At 48.3% G+C, this 10569-nt stretch overlaps 1 long non-coding RNA gene across 1 annotated transcript; it reads right to left on the bottom strand.

Annotated features, from left to right (window-relative positions):
- Positions 1 to 3456: 3456 nt before the first annotated feature.
- Positions 3457 to 10116, bottom strand: LOC148005449 (uncharacterized). The gene is made up of 3 exons (XR_015623507.1): positions 10039 to 10116; positions 6956 to 6997; positions 3457 to 6370 (listed from the first exon to the last, which is right to left on the bottom strand). It is a non-coding gene; the product is annotated as an uncharacterized LOC148005449 (long non-coding RNA).
- Positions 10117 to 10569: the final 453 nt, after the last annotated feature.

The following is a 10569-nucleotide window of genomic DNA, read 5'->3' as shown; positions in this document are numbered from 1 at the left end:
TCATCGTTAAGAGCCCTTGCTTGCACAATGAGAGTCTTTCAGGATCCATCTGCCTTGGACACTGGTCCAGTGCTCCCCTGCCCATCATTTCCACAGTGCGCTAACCCCTTTCCTCCCTCTCTCTCTTGCCTCCCTCTCTCTCTTGCCTAAGCAGGTGGAGTCCGGCTGCTGAGCAAACCTCTTAATGCAGAGGAGGATGTGCGTGAATTTTAATGAGCTGAGAAGCCACGGGGGAAGAACAGAAGCTTAGAAGTGACATCAGCTCAAGGATGGAGCTGGCAGGTAAGCCGGAACAGAGGTGGCTGCAGCTGTGCCAGTGGGCGGGAGGCAGCTGGGTGGAGAGTGGGGCGTTCCACGCATGCCCGGAAGTCTGCTGCAGTGGAAGGGGTCGCTAGGGAAAACAAGCCAGCTTTGCTTACTCCAGAGGCTCTGAAGATCTGTGGGTTTTGTAGAAGGAAATCTAGAGGCTGTGTGTGGCCGGGGGTGGGGCTGGGGAGGTGGGTGGATGTGGGTGGATGTGTAAGGGGGAGGGAGACTAAGGCTGAGAGACGGAGACAAGTGACAGCAGACTTAGCTCTCACCTAGACAGGTGATGCCCCAGCATCGCCAGGATAGGGATGCTAAAGTGGCCTTTGCTGCCTCTTGCAGAGCCTGGGCAGTGTCTTTCAGACTCTGGCCTCGGTTTGAGGCCTCTTCATCCGTTATGGCGGGCCGCTGACAATTCCCACACACAGTAGGGCTGCCATGAAGACTGCAAGAGAGCAGCTGCTGAAAAAAGTCATGTTTGCCTTTTTAGAACGGAGGCAGCTGGAAAGTCTAAAAGCAAGCGGAGGAAGCCCAAACACGGCTTTCTAAGAGCCCGGGGAAGCCAACCGCACAGGCCTGGGGTAGGGGAGAAGGCATAGCTGAGAGAGGAAGGCAAATGGTTTTGGGTTACCATGGAAACGCGAGCTGATAGAAAAGGGACAAAGAAGGTGCCAAGGGTGGCATTTTTTTTCTCCTTCTTTTTTTAGACTGGTTATCTCGCAGGGAACGAGAAGGAGAGAGTGGAAAGGAAGGGCTGAACAGAGGACTCAGCCTTAAAGCTACCGGGGAATTTTCCCTCCATAAGTAAACTCGTTGATCCTGCGGTGGGGTTGCCAGGCCCAAATGAGTTTCACCACCATAGTGGGTCTCTGCGCAGCTCCCTCCATAGTGCTGGGGTTAATCCTGCCCACAGCTGCCATCCAGGGAGGGGTTCCTTTTGCAGACTTTTACAAAGTCACACAGGTGAGTACCTGCAGTCAAAGCTGCACTGTGACAGCAAGGATGAACAACGCCATGGCCTGGGCAGGAAACGCTCTGCCAGATAGCCTAGGGGACGGTCATATGGATAGGAGGGCAGCCCCTAAACCTGTGCCATGAGAACATGGTGACTTCCTGGGCTGGAATGAGTGCCATGTCCTCGTCTTCAGAGCTCACCATGTTCTCTGTGGTGGGTGGAGATAGATGACACATGGGGAGTCCAAAGCATGGGGTCCATTCCTGCGCAGCTGCTATGCACCCTGGGACTGCACCTCAGTTCACTCCCCTGGAAATGGCGATGACTGGGAGGCCTTTTTACTAGGCTGTAGCAACGACTGGACAGACTACTGTAGCATCTGCCCATGAGGCTGATCCACAAAGCACACACAACAAACATTAGTCTATTGTGGGGAGAAAGGAAGGCTGAGAGGAATGAGGGCCCGGGGTTCCAGGTCTCAGGAGGGGTGAAATGCAGATCCTACCACGGGGCTTTGGGCCCCATGCCAAATCCCTCACCCACCGTGAGAGCACAGCTTCAGTGCACAGCTCACCAAGGGCTCAGCTCTGGGCACTTCTAGTCATGGTGTGTGTGTGTGTGTGTGTGTGTGTGTGTGTGTGTGTGTGTGTGTATGTGTGCGCACGTGTATTATGTTATGTTATGTGTATTGAGCAAGTGCCCATTTTTGTGTTTGTGTCAACATGTGTGCATATGTGTGTATGTGTATGTGTTTGCTTGTATGTGTATATGTGTGTAAATTTATGTGTGTATGCATATGTGTGTATGTGTATGAATAATTGGCATCACAAGCTCCATGAATACCTTTGGTGGGACCCAGATCCCCACTGCTCTTGATCTAAGATTTTATCACTAAAACTTACCGTGATTCATCATTGACATAATCCATTCTGCTTAACTCAGCCACTGACTGCCTTGACTGTCTGCTTAACTCATTTAGATGGGCTGCTGCTGTGAGGATAGGTAGGCAGACACTCCCTGTGAGGGTAGTCTAGTGGGAAACTGGAGGACTCTAGGAAACAGTTCTGAAGAGAGGGCCACCCAGGAAGAGTACCATTTGGAAATATAAGGTGCCCAGGTAACAAGGGGGAGCTGGAACAATGACATTTACAGAGCACCTACAGACCCCAGCACCTACCCGAGGCATCCGGATACCTTTGCCAATTCTCTGCAATTGGTATTTTTAGCTCTGTTTTGTAAGAAGGGGAAACTGAGGCCCAGAAAAGGAGACAGAAGCTGGCCTGCAGCCAATCAGGCCACTTGATAGATGTGAGAGGGTCTCGATGGCTATGCTGTCCTCCCAACTTTGGATCACAGGAGTTAGCCTTTGTGACAAGCTCCTGCAGGGCAGGGGTTGGGATTTCCTAAGCCACAGGTTGCCATGCTTATGGTGAAACATTTCCCAGGCAAGCAGACCTGAGGAAGCCCCTCACCTCCCTAGAAGCCAGGGTGGAGGACGCCCAATCTTCGGGGGGTAGCTCCTCCAGGCTGCATTGTCCTCTTCTGAGGGTGCATGAATCAGCGGGCAGCTAACTGCCACAGGTTGGCAGCAGGTCTTTGGGGAGAGGTGGTATTATTAGAAGGTGTTGGCGTGGTGCTGTGCTTGCAAAACCCTCCCCAGTAGCTGTTAAGTTGGGAAACATCAGGTGCACGTTTACCCAAGCTGGACCATCGGATTTTTTGGGGGAGGCTACTTTTTTTGGTGACTCCTGCAGAAGGACTAAGAACAAATGGGGAAGATTTCTGTAGGAACCAGATGTACTCTGAGCTGTCAGGTGAGGCGGCACCATTCTTGGGATGAAGCAGAACGATGCTCAGACGCCATCTGGTCCTAGCTACCGCTTGAAAAGTTTGGAGAGTTAGTCCCAAGGCACTCTCACCACACACTGAAGGTCATCATCAAACCAGTCGGTGCACAGAAAAGAACTGTGCTCAACCTCCCTGCCTCTGAACCCAGGCATGCCGGTCTGGGACTCCAGATGACCAAGGCTGGCTCAAGTACACCCACAGTCATATACCATAGCTAAGAAGTACATGGATCCAGCTGGTAAGAAATGGAGTCAGGTGAATCTGGGTGAGAGGGGAGGGGAGGGAAAGGGACTGGGAGGAGTGGAGGTAGGAGGGACTGAGGGAAGAATGTAATATATGAGATAGTAGTAGTAACAGTAGTAGTATTAGTATTAATATTAGTAGTAGTAGTAGTAGTAGTAGTAGTAGTAGTAGTAACAACAACAACAACAACAACAACAATAATAATAATAATAAAGTGGGGTCAGAATGTGGACTTTTGTCTTTATCGGTCTCAACTGACCAAATCACTTCCCATCTAAATGTTGCCTTACAAGCCCCCTGCCCAAAATGTCACCTTTGCAAAAGAATATTCCAGCTAAATAAAGCTGAGTGCTTGACAACATACGTTCATGTCACGCCCCTTAACACTTCTGACCCTTTTCTTTATTAAAAGCAAATCCCCAAGAGCTCAGAAGTCAATTCCCAGCTTCCCTTGGAGCTAAGAAGGTGGCTTAGACTTGGTCATCAAAGGTACCCTCGGAAATGCTGGGTCCAGTAGCTCATGTTTGCAACCCCTGTACTTGGGAGGCTGAGGTAGAAAGAGCAAAGAGTTCAAGGCTAACCTGGGCTATGAAACACCCTGTCTCAAAGCAGAAAAACAACAACAATAATAGCAACAACAAAAAGAGGGAAAAAGAGGATGCGGGTTTGGAAGAAACACAAAGTAGTAGCTCAGCAGAGAATATATTCCCAAGAGGAAGACCACATCTGAGCAAGGAAACAGTTTCTAGACCTCAAAACCCAAGGATGTAGAAGCCCTGTCCTGGGCTCAGCATCTGCAGGGGCTGTGCCCCAAGGCCAGAGAACCCAAGAGGGCTGTGAACAGGGCTGGGAGATGAGCTGGCTACCATTCATAAGCACTGGCCTTTAGGCACAGACCACTGGCCCCGAGGGAGATTCTTGAGACTCCAGATAATCTAACACACTCTGCCCCTTCCATTAAGGCAGAAGGCACGGTCCTGCTGGCTCTGGGCATCAATAGCACATGGCCTTGCCATACACCTTAGATTTCAAATTTCACTTATTCTTTTTTTTTTCCGGAGCTGGGGACTGAACCCAGGGCCTTGCGCTTCCTAGGCAAGCGCTCTACCACTGAGCTAAATCCCCAACCCCCTCACTTATTCTTTATGACACTGCGTATCCTCCTGACCTAGAGCCGATTGCATCAGAGGTGGTCATTGAAAATTTACTGATTCCTAGCCAGCTAATTAGAGGGACAGATGAAATCCCCATGCCTAAACATGTCGAGAGGAGGGCGTTCCTATCAAGTCACTGTCCCTCCACTAAAAATGTCTCACCCGCAGAAGGCCATTAATAACGTTCCTTGTCAGAAATTCCAGTAGCTCAAGAAACGCGGCGGCTAACGGAAAGGTTTGTCTGTCATGTCAAGCTCCCAGATTCTTTCCATCTTGTTGCTCATTAAAACATTGTGAGAGAGCTTTTGTTCTTGGGGCCCATCCCTTCCTGGTGACAGAGGGCTGCAACACAGAGAGAGATAATGCTTCAGGCTTGTTTCCTGTTGCTGGGGAAGCACCCTGACAAAAGCAACTTCCGGGAGAAAGGGTTTGTTTGGCTCACAGTCCAAGGATGATAGTTCATCGAGGTAGGAAAGAAGGAGGCAAGAGTGTGAAGCTGGTTACTATCACACCCAGAGTCAGGGGAAGAACAGAGGCAGGGGTGCGAAGCTGGTCACATCACACCTACATTCAGGAACACAGAGGGATAATTTCTAGCTGTGTGATTTCTAGCTTAGGGTCTCTTTCCCATTTTATATACTCCAGGATATAGACTCTGGCCAGGGAACAGTCCCACGCACAGGTAAGGCTGATATTCTCACAGTTTGCGGAAAGAAAATAGTCCCATTACAGGTATGCGCAGAGTCCCAATTCACCTAGATCCCATCCAGGTGACAGTTACCATCGACTGCCAGAGATAATCAAGAGTGTAAATTATCTACTGCACTCTCAAGGTGTCTCCTGGAAATAACGAATCATCTTCTCCCTAGCAGATGTGTTCGCCATGAGCATTCAGTCTTGCAGAATATTCTTTCTTAGCTCGGCCATGGATGGGGGCTAGTTTTGCCATGGTGACATATATAGCAATAAGAATCCATGTTCCACCACTGGGCAGGCTGTACCTCCTGCTATCCAGGGTGCCCAGAGCCTGAGCAACACACGGACTATTGTGGAGAAAGGAAGAGAAGCCTTCGGTCCCAGCATCGGTTTGTGGTTGCCCTTGGCTCTCACATAAGCATCCTTGTGCTTGACAGGAAGGTGCTGCTATGCCAGTCTATTGACCTTGAAGTTCAGAGAGCAGAGAATGTCTCACAGTCAGCTGGCAAGTCCCTGAATAGATTGAGATCAGGATCCAATTGACTCCATGTTGGGAACTCCCAGGGTTCCCCGCAAACAGTGTTTTGCCTAACAGTGTGCACAGAGACTTCAGCACTGCACTGGCTGGTTAATTGCAGGCAGAAGTAGGAAACGTCATCCCTCGCCAGGTTTAACTCTGTATTTTAATAAACAGTTTAGAAGGAAGAAAAATGGCTTCCTGTTGGCTGTCGAGAAGCCCCCTCTGGGCTGCTGAAATATTTAGCCTTCTGTAATTGCTGGCCATCCCTCAGGCTCAGGCAAACTGCTGAGAGGGGAGGAGATTTGAGCGGTGAGTCAACCCAGTCTTTGCAGGGAGAACCTCCTGCCTGGGGGTAACCACAGTTGCTAATGGTCTCCTGGGCAAGTACATTGGGGATTTATTTCTGGGTGGAATTAATTTCTCCTTAGGGTGAGCAGTCTCAGCTGCCTCTTCTGGAAGAAGAAAGGGGGGAGGGGGAGGGGAGTGGGGGGAAAGAGAGAGAATATTGCTCATTTCTTTCTGTGTAGCTGCTTTGGTGTCTTTGAGCAGGAAGGCAGTTCTGTTCCTCATTCAGAACTGTAAGCAATACGCTTGTCTCTGTGCAGGTCCTGGGGACACCAGAGGCCTGGGATGTCCTGCCACAGTCTTCTGTCAGGAGAGAGAGAGAGGAGTGAGCAAGCCCAGAGGTAGAACACATGATATGTGCACGTAATTCCCAACTGTAAAACCCTCGACCGGGCTGGCTTGAACATCTAAAGTCTGGAGACCACGCCCTCCGGCTAGCAGTTTCTCTGGAGGGAAATGGCTCACAGGAGGGCTGTTTGGAGAAAGCCAACCGAGGAGAGCACATGTTCTATAGCAGTGGCATCTGAGGAGGGGTGGGGGATGGGAGAAGCCTTTGCTAGTTGATGGATCTCAGTAGACTCAGCAATGGGTCTTCTGATGACCACTTGTTCCTCTAGGCTCTGAGAGAACTACATCAACTACAAGAGAACTTTACAGTTTATCAAATCACGTCACATGGCTCCTTGGTCTCTCAGAACCTCCACACAGAGGCTGTAAGGATCAAACTCATAGCCACCGAGCTAATGAAGAGGAAGCAAGGCTCAGAGTCTGTGAGATAGTCAGTCTGAGTTGCTAACTTAATGGGTCTTAGCATCACTGTGGAAACAAGCCTCTGCATATATGTCTGGGAGATTTTCTAGATGAGGTTAGGCAAGGTGGAAGACTTACTCTAGAAGTAGGGAGAGCCATGCCATGGGGTGCAGTTCTGGGCTAAACAGAGAGAGAAAGCAAGTTGAGCGTCAGAGGTCACTGCTCTCTGCTTCCTGCCTGTGATGCTGGGGCGCCAGCCACCAAAAGTTCCCGTAGCCTTGAACTGTGAACACGTCTAAACTCTCCTTACTTCAATTTCATTTATTTTTAATGTATGTGTATCAGTGTGTGCATATGTGTATATGTGTGGTATATGTGTACATGTATGTGTGTACATGCATGTGTGCATGTATGTATGTGTTCATGTATGCATGCGTACATGTAGGTGTGTATATATGCAGGTCATGTGTGTATGTGTGTATGTGTACATGCATGTGTATGCATGTCTGTACTCAGTGTACATGTATGTGTACATGTGTGTATGTGTACATGTGTATGCATGTATGCATGTGTGCGGATGCACATGCATGTGCATGCACATGTATGAGTGCACGTGTTTGCGTGTGTACATATAGGTATACATGAATGCATGTGTACATGGGTGTATGTACGCATGTATGTGGTCCGTGTGAAGGTCAGATGAAAATATCAGATGTTCTTTCCACATGTCATGTTACATACATGTCAAGTATTACTCTCCACTTTATTCTCTTGAGAAATGAGCTCATTTAATGTGAGGGTGTGTGTGTGTGTGTGTGTGTGTGTGTGTGTGTGTAGGCTGGTGGCCAGCAAGCCCCGGACATCTTCCTGTTTTCAGTCATCCCAACAATTCTGGGGTCACAGGCATGTGACCACACCTGACTTTTTTTATGTGGCTTATGGGGGGTCTAAATTCAGGTCCCCATGCTCTACAGCAGGCTCTTCTACCCACAAAGCCAGCAGTTTCAATCTTCCCAAGACTGTGACCCTTTAATATAGTTCCTCATGTTGTGGTAACCCCAACCATAAAATTATTTCGTCGCTACTTCATAACTGTCATTTTGCAGCTGTTATGAATCACAATGTAAATACCTGATGTGCAGGAGAGCTGATATTCGACCCCCGGGAAAGGGTCTCTGGGCCCCTCTCAAAGGGGTCATTACCCACAGACTGAGAACCACTAAGCCATCTGCCCAGATCATACTTTAACTACAGATTTTATAGCAGAATGTCAAGTGCCTGGCAGGGTTGGGAATTAAGGCACTGCATCCACACAGCAGAAACTCGAAGACTCACCCCAGTAAGCAGGAATGTAAGGGATGCTCTGGATGGGGGTGTTAGGTACCAACGGAGGCTGGTGATTCCAGATCAGAGGTATATATATATATATATATATATATATATATCCGTGCCTCTCCTAGTGTTTGTCATTACAGTGACAGTTGATCTTATAATCCCAACATTAGGAGGCAGGTAAACTGAAGAAGCCTGAAGAATTTGAGTATCTCGCCCAAGGTCTACACAGCTGGGGTTGACGTCAAGCACACTGCTGCCCCTAGAAAGTGCACAGAACACCACAGTAGCACCAAGCCCCTGACTGTTCAATACCAGCTGGCTCGCCCGCTGATCCGCCTTTCTATTAGCCTCACCGTGAGGCTTCCCATTATAGTAATGAGCTTCCCATAGTCTCCATAGAACTGAGGTTTTTCCATGGTTCCCTTCTTGGTATATTTCTGCCATGTGAGGGTGGAGGTGGGGGGCATGATGGGGACATGATGGTAGAGACTGTTACTGGAAGCTCCCCTCAGTCTCTGTCGTGTTTAACAGATATCGAGTGAAAATGCTAATCCTCCAAGAGTGAGATTAAAATCTACAGATGTGTGACACTTCCTCCATTTAACAAACTTTTGATAAGGCAAAACCAAATTTTAATTTAGTAAATAAATTAATGAGTAAAATAAATAGATAAAAGCAGGAGTGACTGTCCCCACTTTGCTCACACAGAGACTGAATTTCAGGAGTGAACAAAGCTGCACTTTGTCACATGATGAGCAGGGAGGTCAAGACTAAGCATAGCCTTTCAACCACAAGTTCATAATGCTTCAAGTTGCTCCGGGAAGATAACTGTAGTGTTTACCCACAGCCACCCCTAGTTGGAGTCAAAGAGATTCCGGAGTCTGGATCTGGCTACCATAGTTATTCCTCTGAACTTGTCTTCCCAGACATGGCCTTCCATGAGAATAACCATTCGTTTATTCTGTCCTCTGGTGTAGCCCTGGCCAGGTGCCAGCATACAGCAGTCACTCAGCTATTTGGTGATGGAATAAATTAATGAATGGATAAACAAATGAATTGTCATTGTTGGCTCTTCCTCAGAGGCTTGGCTCTCAGCCTCTTTCGTTGTCTTGCTTCCTGAGCACAAGAGATCTTGCCTCTGTGTCCTATATTCTGACATAGACAAGGACAGGATGGGATCACCCAGGGATGCATGGCTGTGTCTTTCCTTGAGGTACCAAGTCTGTAGGGAAGGTTGGAGAACAGTCTACTGTGTGAATAGTGTTTTGTGTTTGCCCATGGGCAACTTGTGGAGCATTTTCTTGATTGATGATTGATGTGGGAGGGTCCGGCCCTTATGGGCAGTGCCATCCCCCAGGTAGGATTTCTGGATGGTATAAGAAAGCAGGCTGAGCAAGTGTTGAAGAGCAAACCAATAAGTAGCCTTCCTCTGCCTCCAGGTTCCTGCCTCGAGTTTCCTACCCTTGTTCTAGTATATTAAAAAAGTGGCAGAAATGTTCCCACGAGTTCCCACTCTGCAAGGATCAGAACACTCTAGCTGTTTCTCTGTCAGCCACTTTCACACACTGTTCCCTTGGCAGATTGTTAGCATGCCTGACACACACATAATGTTCTGAGGGCCGTGCAAGTGTGGCCCCATGCCATTCTAGCTCTAAGCATTCTATAGCCTAGCATGGCCTGTCATGGAGAAGCTCACTCTCCCAACAACCCAGTGAAATCATGACTCAACAAACTGTAACCCAACAACCAGATTTCTACGTTAAATACTCAATGTACAATACAGCCACACAATTAACTTACATCAATTGATAAGGATATAAATCGCCCACCTAGATAAGATAAATTTGCCTATAGAAATCTATCCCTTAAGAAATATTCATAACAACCTGTATCTATGTAGAGATGCACGGTGAGGATCGTTTACATCTGCCTCCATGTTGCCTCTCCCTTTCTGCTCCTCCCTCCCTTCTAAAACCTCTGTTCCTGCCTCCCTTTATTCTTGTCCAATGACAGGCCTCGTTTTATTCTGTGTCTGCCTTCTCCTGCATAAGGACATCCACCTACATACCCTGACTTCCCTCAGTGATGGAGTGTGAGTCATGAGATGAAATAAACTCTTTCCTCAAGTTGCTTTTGGGCAGTGGTTTTTACCACATCCGTAGAAGGCAAACTAAGAAAATGGGCTTTTCACTGGTAGAAGCTAGAGATGCTGTGTGTCTGTCCCTGCAGATCACTTGATTCAGCATGTCAATGAAGGAGTAGAGGGGGCAGCACAGAGAATGGCCCCAGAGGCAAGGAGAAGGCATGGGCCCAGTGAGGAGCGAGACCAGCTTCAGAGCCCATCTTGGAACCAGGACCTTTCCTTTTTGTTTGGTACAAAGAGCTCACTTATAGAATCTCTGGTGCACCAAAATACC

Source organism: Rattus norvegicus, chromosome 6, assembly GCF_021556685.1.
Source record: "Rattus norvegicus strain SHRSP/BbbUtx chromosome 6, alternate assembly SHRSP_T2T, whole genome shotgun sequence".
Taxonomy (NCBI): Eukaryota; Metazoa; Chordata; class Mammalia; order Rodentia; family Muridae; genus Rattus; species Rattus norvegicus.
This window is presented reverse-complemented; position numbering and strand designations above follow the sequence as displayed.